We start from the raw sequence: 13027 nt of genomic DNA on the forward strand, positions 1-13027 counted from the left end.
AGTGTAACTACCTCGAATTAAGTCAATTCTTCTACAATTCTCATCAATCCCCCTATAATTCCTATCTATCCCCATTAAGAACCATCGGATTCCTAACATTTTGATAGGCCACGAATGTATTGACCTTTTGTGATGAACTAACAAATTAATTAACCAAGTTAATTAATTAATTCAATTAGCATGCAACACGTGTGGTAGCACAAACAAATCATCAATTAGCTAAATGCAGCAGAAATTAAATTGATACCGTGATTTGTTTACGAATGGGGAAAACCTACATGGCAAAAATCCCATCGGGTGATTTTAAGGTCATTACTCCGGAGAATTCACTATTATCACAACAAGCGGTTACAAATAAAGGAATCCCAATACTTTATACCAACCTACAGTTGAACCCTTATCTCAATACCCAATTGGACTTGTTCTGTAGTGAAAATCTCTCATTTTCAATGCATGACTCCCAGTACGTGACTAACCAATTTGATATGCGAATCCTAATATGCGGCTTATTCACCAACTTGAGAAAGATGTTAGTTGAAAAGTTCTTTAGTTCATCACATGATGAAAATCACGAAACTCTTTGGTCACAAAACCCTACGGTGTACAAACACAGTAGCTTTTTCAAGAGAAAAATGAACTAGGGTAAATTCTATCTCCGGTCATAATTTGCATGAATACAACTTTGCTTCACACTCACGCAACCTTTTACGGCCCTTAAAATAATCTTTATATATGTTTAGGGTTATGAGAAAAGATAACTCAAACATATACACAAGGATAGGATGAAAATTAGAACAGAAAATCTGTTTTTCATAAACCTCAATAGATAGTTTATCTGTCGAGCTAGCTGTCGAGCATCGGATTTCAACAGCTTTTAAATCTCGATAGATACTAGCTGTCGAGTTTTAAAATCCAGCACTTCTTCACTTGTTTCTTGAACAGACTTGCATGGCTTTAACACTTATTCTTGAAACCTTGTTCCTTGAAGCATTAAATACATCCTAGATCTACCCAATTACAAGTTAAATGTGTTTTGTCAAAGGATTAACTAATTCTAATTTGACATATGTTCCTAACATTAAATCACATATGTCCTAACAATCTCCTCCTTTGGCAATCCGAGACAAAATCACAACAAACAAATGAACATATGAGAGAAGTCATAAATCACTCAACTCATACTCACTTGTTGAATACAATAAAATCTATCCTAACACCAACTTTTGAAAAACTTTGCAAGAAGAGAGTTTATGGCAAGAAAACTTTGACAACCTGTATTTCTGAAACACTTTAAAAAAAACTCATTACAGCATCTTAGTGTGAAACAGAAATAATAGATTGCATACAATATATAAGGATCATGTGCATAAAAAGAGAAGAGAAACAACAAATGTAAAGATAGGTGAAATAAAGTAATAGCAACCTCAATATATATATCAACATAAGTACAAGGTTTGCTATCATTAAGTGGTCACAAGACTGATGTACAAAAATAATGTATCTAAAATAGAAAGAAAAGAAAAGATACAAAAAGTCCTCATTACATCCCTCATAAACACTCCCCCTATCACAAAAAAATCTCCTATGCTAGCCCTCCCACTATGTATATGACTACTTTCATATCAAAACTATTTCCCCTTTTTGTCACGAGTGACAAAGGGTAAGTACATCAAGTAGATATCTCATCATCACTGGGCGAGCTAGCACCATCATCCTCATCAGCATCATCACTGCTGGAGCCATCATCACTCTCATCCTCAGAAGCCGGTGCAGATGGAGAAGAAGCAACAGTGAAACCACTCATGACAGCCTGTCGTTGAGCGATACGACCAACACGGGTGTTCACTTAACACAACTCATCACTTAGTGTGTCAAGGCGAGCATCCATGCGCACAAGCTGTGCCATGATGGCCTCAAGAGTCACTCCACCCGCAGTAGATGAAGGAGCAGAGGTGAATGGAGCATTAGAAGCTAGAGGAGTCACCATCTCTGTTCGAGGCCGCCTTGGTCTAAGTTGTGCCTTGCTCCATCTGACGATAGCAGCATCTATGACACTTTTAACCGTGAAGTGTGGAGACTCGGGAAAGGAGACAGAAAAATGGCGAAAAATCCGCGTGATAACCGAAAGAAAAATAAATTTATCACGGGTCGTCGTATCCCTATAGACATCTATAAGGGATAAAATGAAGTGAGAAGGGAAGTCGATAGAGATATCCTCTAAAAGGGATAACAAAAATCGAGCACGAGGCTCTGTAATGGAGTTATAGTGAGACAATAGATGAAGAATGAATGTCATTACCATGTTAAAGAATCTTGGACCTTTTGCAAAGCCCGAGCAATGGGTGTTTTGACGGTCACCCTAAGATGAAGGTGTCTCACAAAAGAGAGACGAGAGTTCGTCTTTGGACACAGTCCTCAGACGATTGCAGCCAGGGTAGTCAAGATGTGCTACCCTAGGAACGTGTAGTACCTCAGATACAATATTCGGAGTAACTATTGTGCGCATACCTTGAACGCGAGAGAAGAGATAAGGTACAAAAGTTTCAAATTTGTGCATATTGGAGTAAAACTCCCGTATGATCATGGAGGGACAAGTGACCGAGATGTTCCACAGTGACCCTCAACCTCTACTGTAGATGACAATGGGTAGGTCAATATCAAAAAAATCTGATAAGATGACTTGGCATTTTGAATGAACGCCTCTTCTGGAAAAGTTCTCCAAAAATTCCTTTCGAGCTTTATCATCATGGAACCGTACATGAGAAGGTGTAGGGTTAGAAGAAGAAGTGGATGCCCCAAAACGAAGAGGATTATAGGACGGAGTGATTTGCGTTTGGGTGCCATAAAGCAGACTAACACAAGAAAGAGAGAGAGGGAGAGAGAGAGACAATCAGAAAAGCACCAACAAGACAATATATAAGAATATAAAAACTTAAAGGTATGTATGCATGAAAAATGCATGAACATGTGACATGCAAACTTAAATACATCATGGGCTCAGTCTAATCCAAACCTACCAGCATACAATCATTGCAACAAAGTAAACACACATCTAAATGCATGAAATATTGTTATAATGCAAATGTGATGCAATGCATGAACATTTAGAATCATTTACATAAAACCCATCCCAAAAATTTCATCAATTTTGAAAAACCCCAAAATTTTTTCAAAAACCTAAAACCTAAATCTAAATGCATGAAATGCATAAAGAATGAGAGATAAAGAGATCATACCAAGTGATTTGAGACAAGAAAAGGCCGAAAATCACGTGGGTTGAAGGTTTTAAGAGAGAAGAGAGTGTTTGGGAGGTGAAAAGATTGAAAACAATTGAGAGAGATCGAGGAGAAATGAAGAAAAATCGTGCAGAACCTTTATATAGAAAAGTCATAAATCTCGATAGATTGGGAGGTGTCGAGAGGTGTCAAGATTTAAAACGTGTGAAAAAGTTGTCGAAGAGCTGTCCAGGATCTGTCAAGAGGTGTCCACAGTTAGAGGATCTTGATGGATCGAGAAGCTATCGAGCATCTAGAAAGTTTCTCAATTGATCAAGCAGCTATCGATAAGTTATTGAGAATGCAATAAAAAGCAGCTGAAGGGGCTCGATAGATAGTTTAGCTGTCGAGAGGTGTCCAGCAGCTGTCGAGATTTCTTAAAAACAGTTTTTCAAGAAGAGAAAAACACAGATATGAATGCAATCAAGCATGCTATACAACCAAAGATCCAAACAACATTTTAAGCTCTCAAAATCATCTCTCAACAAGAAAAAAATGTCAAGCACATAGATCCAAAACACGCACACACTAAACAAGTCTAACCAATTTTATATTTCAAAAACAAGTTAAGACAGTTTAGTGAGCATACATTAACACATGTATTCCTTGTGATGGCCAAATCACATTATACCTGCATATGTGTCAAAGGTAGTAAAGAATATTCCGTGTTGTGTGTGAAAAACATGACAAGATTGCATAAGTGTCTACATGTTATGACGATTTGAGATATGAGAAAATCACTTTAACTCACACACAATCATAACTTTTTGATGGAGACTATCACTTTCGAGATACATCCTATAACTCTCACATCTCCTAGAATACATGCTTGCAATCATATATAAAGCATTTTGATTCTTTTTGCTTTTTATTTTTCTTTGCAAAATTTTCTTTTAAGCAAACCATGCATGGACATATAAGAGATAGAAAAGAAATACCCAATGATGTTAAGCATTTGACATTCCACTTTTGTTATGTCGAAGCATACAAATATCACTGCATGATTGGCGGGCAACAGTGGTGAGATGGTTATTTATGTCTTTCTCTTAAGATTTTCTAGTCCTTCCCGTTTAAAAGAGTGATATGAGTGTTAAGTACAAGAGATTACTTAACCTTACTCATTACAAACACGAGTTACAAAACTCACTTGCTTAGTTATGCATAGTGATGCTCATCTAAGCTACAAATGATACAAAATTTAGAAAAATTTTGTTTCAATGACTATCCAAGGTACACAAGTACCAATGTACACAAATACACACTGTTTTTGTATTTTTTTGATTTTTCAAATTTTTTTTAATTTTTATATGAAAAACAAAATAAAGCAAAATTGAAAAACAAACAAACAAAACATGTTAAATAAAGTAATGCATAAAACTAGATGCAAATGCATGAGAAAGAAGGAGAAGAAAAAGAAATCAATCCATGGAGATAACACCAATGTTTTAGCGAAAGAATTCAAACCGTTTGCTAACAAGAGTTTTGGTAAAAAAATCAGCCTTCTGATCATTAATGTGAATGAACTCAAGAGTAAGAGTACCATCTTCGACAAGCTCCCGAATGAAGTGATGTCGAATCTCTATGTGTTTAGTTCGAGAATGTTGAACTAGATTCTTAGAAATGTTTATGGCACTGGTATTGTCGCAGTAAATGGTAAGATGCTCTTGATAAATACCGTAATCATGGAGGAGTTTTTGCATCCATAGAAGTTGGGTGCAACAGCTACCGGCTGCAATGTACTCAGCTTCTGCAGTGAATAATGAGATGAAATTCTACTTTTTGCACATCCAGGAGACAAGATTATTACCCACATAGAAACAACCGCCTGATGTACTTTTTTTATCATTAGCATTCCCAGCCCAGTCAGCGTCAAAATACCCAACTAAGACATCATTTGTGTCCTTGCTGTACCACACACCAAAGTCGGCAGTGATTTTGACATACTTTATGATTCTTTTCAAAGCAATCATATGTGACTCTTTGGAATTTGCCTGATATCTAGCACACACTCCCACATTGTAACTAATGTTAGGTCTATTAACAGTCAAGTAAAGAAGATTACCTGTCATGCTTCTATAAAGAGATGAATCTACACTTTTACCTAACAAGTCAATAGTCAGTTTAACATTTAGGCTCATAGGGGTTCTAACAGAATTAGCAGATTCCAAACCAAACTTTTTCACAAGATTTCTTGCATATTTAGATTGAGATAGGAATATACCTAAATCTTGTTGACGAATCTGCAAGCCAAGGAAGTGAGTCAGCTCTCCAATCATGCTCATCTCGAACTCGGCCTGCATGAGTTTTGAGAAACTATGAGCAAGTTCATTTTTAGTCAACCCAAAGATGATATCATCAACATAAACTTAAGCAACTATCAACTCGCCATTTTCCCTTTTGATGAAGAGAGTTTGATAAGCTTTTCCTCTTGTGAACCCATATGACACCAAGTATTGTGTGAGCAGATCATACCAAACTCTAGGGGCTTGCTTTAAACCATAAAATGCCTTCTTGAGATACAACACATGATCTGAAAAGTGTGGATCAATAAATCATTTTGGTTGAGTCACATAGACATCTTCTTTAAGGAATCCATTCAAGAAAGCAGTCTTTACATCCATTTGATAATGCTTGAACTTCAAGTGACATACCAGGGCTAGGAGAATTCTGATGGACTCCATACGGGCTACTAGAGCAAATGTCTCATCATAGTCTACTCATTCCATTTGAGAATATCCTTGAGCTACAAGACGAGCCTTGTTGCGAATCACATTACCCTCCTTATCAGTCTTATTGCAGAATATCCACTTTGTGCTGATGATGTACTCACCCTCCGGTCTAGGTACTAGAGTCCAGACATGATTCCTTTGAAACTGAAGCAATTCATCATGCATAGCTTCAACCCAGCTTTCATCCTGAAGAGCTTCCTCAACTTTAGTGGGTTTAACTTGCGACAAGTAACAAGAATAAGGCATAAAGTTAGCAACACATTTATCAACTGTATGCTTCCTTAGTGTAAGTTCATTCATGTTTCCCACAATAACTTCAGGAGGATAATTCAATTTGATCCTGGAGGAAGGTCCTTTCTCTACATGGGATTCAGAATTAGGTGAAGTAGATATATCTGCCAAATCTTTTACAACACTTGGAGATGCGAGCTCTTGTTTAACAATTTCTTGAACTTCCTTAGGCTTGGGAGGAAGAATCTCTTTGGGGATTTCCTTACTAAACTTCTTTGAACCAGAGTCTGAAGATTCATTAATAACAACATTCATTGTTTCCATTACCTTCATGGTTCTTTTGTTGTATACCCGATAAGCCTTGCTTGTAGAGGAGTGTCCCAAAAATATTCCTTCATCGCTTCGGGAGTCCAATTTTCCCACATTCTTCCTATCCTTAAGAATGAAACAAGTATTTCCAAAAATTATGAAATACTTCACATTTAGCTTCCTTTCCTTCCATAACTCATGGATTCTTCTTGGTACCGGGTCTAAAATACATCCTATTAATTGTATGACATGCAATGTTAACGGCTTCTCCCCATAAGTTTCTAGCCACATCCTATTGTGCAACATGGCTCTAGCCATCTCTTGAATAACCCTGTTCTTTCTTTCTACTACACCATTCTATTAAGGAGTAATAGAAGTAAAGAATTCTTGAGATATACTTGATCTTGTGCAAAAGGACTCCATATATGAGTTCTCGAATTCTTTACCATGATCACTTTGAATTTGATCAATCTTCAGGCTCTTCTCATTCTGCAATCTTATGCACAAGGCTTCAATGTGTTCGGAGCTTCAGACTTGGATCGTAGGAATATGACTTAAGTGTACCTAGTGAAGTCGTCTACCACAACCATGATGTATCTATTTCCACCAAGAGACTCAGTTCTAGTTGGACCCATGAGATCCAGATATAGTAACTCCAATGGTCTAGATGTAACGGATGTCTGAGTGCCCGGATGTTTGGCTTTCGTCTGTTTTCTAGGCTGACATGATCCACACACCACATTGCTTACTCTACTAAGTTTTGGTATCCCCAAAACTAACTCATGCTTAGATACAATTGAAAGATGTTTGTAACTAGCATGTCCTATCCTTTGGTGCCATAGATCTTCATTTGGTAAACAAATGTTATTGCACACAATATCAGCATCCGAAACCAAGCCATAACAGTTGTCTAGAGTGCGGACACCACTTATGAGTTTCTTTTCAGACTCATCCATGATAAGGAATTTTCCCTTTGAGAATAGTACCATGAAGTCTTGATCACATTTCTGACTTATGCTCAACAGGTTCACTCTCAGACCTTCTACATATAGAATATTTGCAATGTTTAGCAGTCCATGTAGAGAGATGATTCCCTTTCCTTTCCTTTAATCTGTGATTTGCTTCCATCACCAAAGGTGACATTACCACCTTTCTTAGACTCGAAAACCTTGAAGAGAGATCGGTCTCCAGTCATGTGTCTTGAGCAGCCACTGTCAAGGTACCACAAACACATGTCCATAATGTGGACTTCATCATGAAGCACACTCCGTGCTTAGATGACAAATTAGTGGGAATGGTGTTTTCTCTCATCTGCCTTTTATGAACAAAACCTTTAACTTTCACTCTTCTCAGATGAACTCCTTTGCACATTTTTCATTCTGAGACAATCTAGTTTTTTCTTTGTCAAGCTGAGATCTTTCCCACTAGTCATCATAATAGAATTCAAATAATTTTTAGACTTGCATTTTCTGATACACTCAAACAAGTAGAAATTAGAAAAACAAGTTGTATTTGAAAACAAAGATCTCTTCAAGCCGGTTGCAACTATGACAACAAGGGTCAATGGATCACACAGCAAAGATTAAAGCCTAATCAGAGTATGCCTACTCTGATACCACTTGATAGGCTAAGAATATATTGATCCCTTGTGATGAATTAACAAATTAATTAGCCAAGTTAATTAATTAATTCAATTAGTATGCAATAAGTATGGTAGCACGAACAAATCACTAATTAGCTAAATGCAGTGAAAATTAAATTAATACGATGATTTGTTTACGAATAGGGAAAACCTATACAACAAAAACCTCACCAGGTGATTTTAAGGTCACCATTCCCGAGAATTCACTATTATCACAATAAGCGGTTACAAGTAAAGGAATCCCAGTACCTTATACCAACCTACAGTTGAACTCTTACCCCAATACCTAATTAGACTTGTTCTATAGTGACAATTTCTCATTTTTAATGCATGGCTCCCAACTTAAGAAAGATGTTGATTGAAAAGTTTTTCAGTTCATCACACGATAAAGATCATGAAACTCCTTGGTCACAAAACCTTATAGTGTACAAACACAGCAGTTTCTTCAAGAGAAAGATGAACTAGGGCAAATTCTGTCTTTGGTCACAATTTGCATGAACACAACTTTGCTTCACACTCGTACAACCTTTTACGGCCCTTAAAATAATTCTTATATATGTTTAGGGTTGTGAGAAAAGAAAGCTCACACATATACACACGGATTGGATGAAAATTAGAAATGAAAATCTGTTTTTCATAAACCTCGATAAATAGCTTATCTGTTGAGTTAACTGTCGAGCATCAGGCTTCAGCAGCTTTTAAACCTCGATAGATACTAGATGTCGAGTTTTAAAATCTAGCACTTCTTCACTTGTTTTTTGGACAGACTTGCATGATTTTAACACTTATTCTTGAAATCTTGTTCCTAAAGCATTAAACACATCCTAGATCTACCTAATTACAAGTAAAGTGCATTTTGTCAAAGGATTAGCCAATTCTAATTTGACATATGTTCCTAACATTAAATCACATATGTCCTAACACATTTGGTATCAGAGCCATCTATCTTGATACGAACGAATTTGACCGAAGAGAACTTTGGAAAGAATTACGACAAATGGTGAACAAAGTTTCAAATGATGTCAATATTTTGTATGAATCTCACATTGTTGTTTTAAAGAAGGTCAAGCCCTTGGCTGAATCTAAAAAGGTCATTAATGAAGAGCTCTCAAGATTGCAAGAGGGTCTCGAGAACATAACAGAAAATGAGTTACAGTCTTTTGATTCAATGAAACTTGAAGAACAAATCAAGTTCCAAGAATCTACTGTTGTTGTTGCAAGCCAGGATGTTGATTTTTGTGTCAAAGTGGATGGTGATATACACGTACATGCTGCCCTTGAAGTTCAATCCAAAAAACTAACAAAGAAGGTGATGATGATCTTCCAAGAACCAATTTTTAATGCACCAATAGAAGCTTCCATTCAAGAGTCTATGATTCAAGAATTGGCAATCCAAGTGTTGGTGATCCAAGAATACAAGATGCAAGCACCAACAATTTTAATTGTTCTAAAATCAAATGAGGTCTTGAAGATATAAGAACATTCCAAGGTTCAAAGAACTAATGAGACCTTGAAGATTGAAGAATCATTGAAGGCTCAAGAATTCGAGCAAAGTTTGAAGATCTACGAAGAAGAAACCTTCATGTGCACGAGACCGCTTGTCAAAGAGAAATGCATGAATATGGTAATCAAAATGTCACTAAGGTATTGGTCCATTGGAAAATCTCCTTTGATGAAAATGCTTTTTCACAACAACACCTTGTGGGCAAGATGTTTTCAAGGGGAGGGAAATGTTAGAAATGTTATAAGCATATGGATAATAATTGTTGTATTGAGTTATAATTAGTTAGTTAGTTACAATTCCAAGCATGATAATTATATTTAGCACATGTTGAAATTATTAATGCATATGGGAAATAATAAAACCAATAAGATGAGACCATGTGGGCCAATAAGATTAGAACTAATCTCCTATAAATACATGATTGTAATTCAATATTAGATATCAATGGACGAATAAACCAATTTTTTAGTGCATTAGTGCATTAGTGCATCTCTCTCTTTCTCTATGGAGGATGACTATCTTGAATTAAGTAAATTTCCCTACAATTCCCTTCAATCCCCCTATAATTCCTATCCATCCCCATTAGGGACCACTGGATTTCTAACAGATTCCTAGCAAAAGTCATTAAAAAATCCAACAAAATCAGGTATCCTCTTTGTAACCCATGGTCCAAGCCCATGGGATCTCAAATTGGTAGCAAGGGAGAAGTGGTTTGGTCAGTATGGGAGTGATTTCTGAAGAAATGAGGATCTTGAAGTTTTCCCTTGATTAATGTATTTGCTTGGAATGCATGAACCAAAGGCCTAACTCAGTTCCTCCATGTACATGACATCTCCCCGGAACTTTTTCTTAGTTGTCCTTATCAATCAAAGGTGTCACCCATTACATTGAATATCCCACCTATTCCTTTGACTTTCAAGAAAGACATCTTCCATTTGTAGTTAAAGCCAAACACTAGTTTGAGTTATAATTTCCAAACTAAGCTAAAACTCAGCCCAAGGAACTCCTTCAGATTCTGTCAGAGGACATGGTTTTTCCTAGCAAACTAAGGAGATTCTCGCCTGGGGTACCAGACCATGTCTACTATAAAAAGATCACTAAAGCATAGTAGAAAGTGGGGGGGGGGGGGGAAAGGAGGAAAAGTTCCAAGAGTTCCAAGGGGGGTTCCAGAGGTTCAAATGGATAATTCTTAGAGTTTTAAGAGTTCAACAAGGGAGAAAGGAGAGAAAAAGAATAAAACAAGAAAGCCAAGGAGGAATACTTCATCCCATATCCTTGAGATTATTCAAAATATCACTTAGCCTTCAAAGAAACATATGCAAAAACATGCACACATCAGATATCACTCTCTCCCACAAAATCCTCCTTACCTGACTATCTTGGAAGGCAATGTTAAAGCAAAACTACTTGGACTTGAGTTCTAAATCCCTCAAGTCTTATGCAAAAGCACTAAGTCTGTGAGAATTGGGGCCAAGGATCTCGTGGCTGACTCATTTTATGAAGTTCATTTATATATGTATATGTTTTAGAATGTGTATCCTAACCTGAGAAACTAACAATTATTTGAGAATATTTATATTGCATGGTTGTTCTTATGCAAGACCTACAGAGGTAAAGAGAAAGGACAAAAATTCATTGCATAGTAAGCATGGAGAAAGATCCAATGGTTCAAGGAACCAATGTTTTAAGTTCCATGGATTAAAAACTTAGTACCCTTGGGAACCACAACAGCATGGTCGGGGAACCATGAACCTACATCCTGGGAACCACTGGTGGAGGAACCACTGCAACACTTTCCCAAGGAACCATTATGGGGGAACCGAGTGAAGGAACTCTTTTAAATGTTCACACAATAAAAGATAAGCCTTAAATATTCTATTTTAATCTCTTTCTCATTGTGAACATTATGAATAATTATTTTACTCATTTCATAAGTGTAAAAGGTCATTTTACGACATTAAAGCACTTACAATGATATTTTATTGTTTAGGAGAAAATCACATTTTTGTCTTGTGGAGCTCTATGTGGCTTGCGCAAAAACCAGTTCATATAACGACTCCAATAGGACGTGGAGAACTAGACCTAGTTCACCCAACTTCTAATCAAACACCCATCCTTGAAGGCCTAGGATCCTTTGTCATCATTGGGCCTAGGTACCATTTAAAAAAAGGAAATGACATTCTTCTAAGTTTATGAAATTTTACATGTGTTACTTTTGTGATCTATTGCCTCTATAAAATTATGTTACTTTAGGTTTCTATAAGAAATGTTCTTAGAAAGTGTCAAAATTTATTGTTTATTTTTATTATCATAGTGTTGTAAACTAAACAAAAAATAAGAAACTTTTAAATTTTAACATTTGGATTCTTATTGTCAAATATACAAAGGAAATTGAAATTCATTCAAGTCGTGAAATGAGCCTTTCCTTTTTAGGTTCAAGTGATAGTCGAATAATAATGACATTTTTTATAGTGCCTCACATTTACAGTTTGATTGTCTTCATAGAATCCATTAAGCAAATTCATAATATTATTAATGTTGAGACCTTTCCAAATATTTATGTAAATTTTAATGTATTTGTCAATTTATTTTAACTTCATTACTTTTAGACAAATTATGTGAACTTTTATTTTGAACATATTGTTTTATTTTCATATATCTTCAAGTCAATACCTTGAACAAAATAAATATATTTAATTTCTATTTAACTATCTTGTGCATTACACAGTGTGTGTGTGTAGAGAGAGAGAGAGAGAGAGAGAGAGAGAGAGAGAGAGAGAGAGAGAGAGAGAGAGAGAGAGAGAGAGAGAGAGAGAGAGAGAGAGAGTTACATATTTTTTAAGCCGAAAACTTTCAAAAGATTTAACAGTAAAAAAGAAAACAAAATACCTAATTAATATCATCCTTATTATCTCTCTCCTTATTAATTACTTTTTGTCTCTTTTTTCTCTCTCTTTATTTCTCTATAATTCAATTTTCCTCTATCACTTTCCTCGTCCATTTTTATAAAATGTTCAAGCAGAAATATTAACACCAATAGCTGCAATTAGTAGGGGTGTAATCGGTTCGGTTCGGTTCGGTCAGTTTGAAGTGCGATTTTTCCACCGAACCAAAATTTTTAGTTTTACCAAATTTGGTACCGACATCGAACCAAAAGGGAGGAACACCAACACCGAATTGACTAGATTTCAATCAGTTCGGTTCGGTCGGTTTTTGGTTGCTTCCAATTTCTTAGAATCAAATAGATCAGAGACAAACAAAAAAAAAAAAAAAACTATTTCTCTTTGCTTTCCCACATTTTCTCAGCACCCAAACACCAAGCAAAAAAAAAAAAAAA

Source organism: Quercus robur, chromosome 6 (assembly GCF_932294415.1).
Source record: "Quercus robur chromosome 6, dhQueRobu3.1, whole genome shotgun sequence".
In the NCBI taxonomy this organism is placed as follows: domain Eukaryota; kingdom Viridiplantae; phylum Streptophyta; class Magnoliopsida; order Fagales; family Fagaceae; genus Quercus; species Quercus robur.